Genomic DNA, 1,026 nt, shown 5'->3' with positions numbered 1-1,026 from the left:
GCCAGGCAGGTAAGAACAAGTATGTCATGAAAGTGGCATGAGAAACCTGCCAGCAGTTTAGACCGAGCCAGCTAGTCAGTCATTCGTTTTGTGAAGCGAAGAGTGAGAGAGAAAGAAAAAAACGGAAGGTTCGGATCAGCTTCATTTTAAATCCGGGTTGGTTAATATCACCAGTGTTTTTTATATGTTTATTTCGCAGTCTGTTGTTGCTTATATTTACGAAGAGTACTGCCCTCTTCTTAACATTTTTTTTATTTCGTTTCCACCTGTCTGTGAAAAATTACAATAGAGCAAGAGTTGAAACACAGTGGGCGAGTCACTTCTGTCACCGATTCCTTTACCCTTGGCTTCGGATCCCGGTGATGCTTGTAACAAGTGTTTGGAATCACATCTGTAGGTTTATGCCGAGTTTATGAGTTTGTACGTGTGTGCTTTAAGGTCATTCAACCAAGAAAACGTCAGAACGAGTTGCATAACCACCACACACATCTGGGGCTATCATTCCTGCATAGAGTGGATACATATAAAAAACCCTCACAAACCGACATAACTTACTCAACATTGTCGTTATAACTAGACCTTAAAATGCCCAACAGAAAGGAGTATCTCGTCACCCAACACATGTCTCCATCCCAAGCGCTTTCCTGTGTACGTGAGGACGGCCCCGATAACCCAGGGGACGTATGACGCCATCGGTGACGTCACTGCAGTGGCGAAAGTGTGACGTCACACAGGCGGTTGATATGTCCTTGTGTCTCTTTCCTCACAGACGGAAACTTCACCTCACCTTATTTCGCTTCACGGGCGCGGCTGAGGGGGGGGGGGGGTGTACTTGATGTATATATGGGGGTAAACCGAAATAATCTTTAGAAATAATGGTATGTAAATAGGTCTACCTGTAAGCGGTGCAACTTTAATTTTTTTTCTAGTAGTATTTTCGATTCGTATTTTTTCCCCGCCTCATTTTTTTGACCAGAGTGAGAGACCGTTGCATACCGCAATGCATTCCGCTGAGTGACCCCATTG

Source organism: Penaeus monodon, chromosome 30 (assembly GCF_015228065.2).
Source record: "Penaeus monodon isolate SGIC_2016 chromosome 30, NSTDA_Pmon_1, whole genome shotgun sequence".
NCBI classification, from domain to species: Eukaryota; Metazoa; Arthropoda; class Malacostraca; order Decapoda; family Penaeidae; genus Penaeus; species Penaeus monodon.
Note: the sequence above shows the minus strand (reverse complement) of the source record.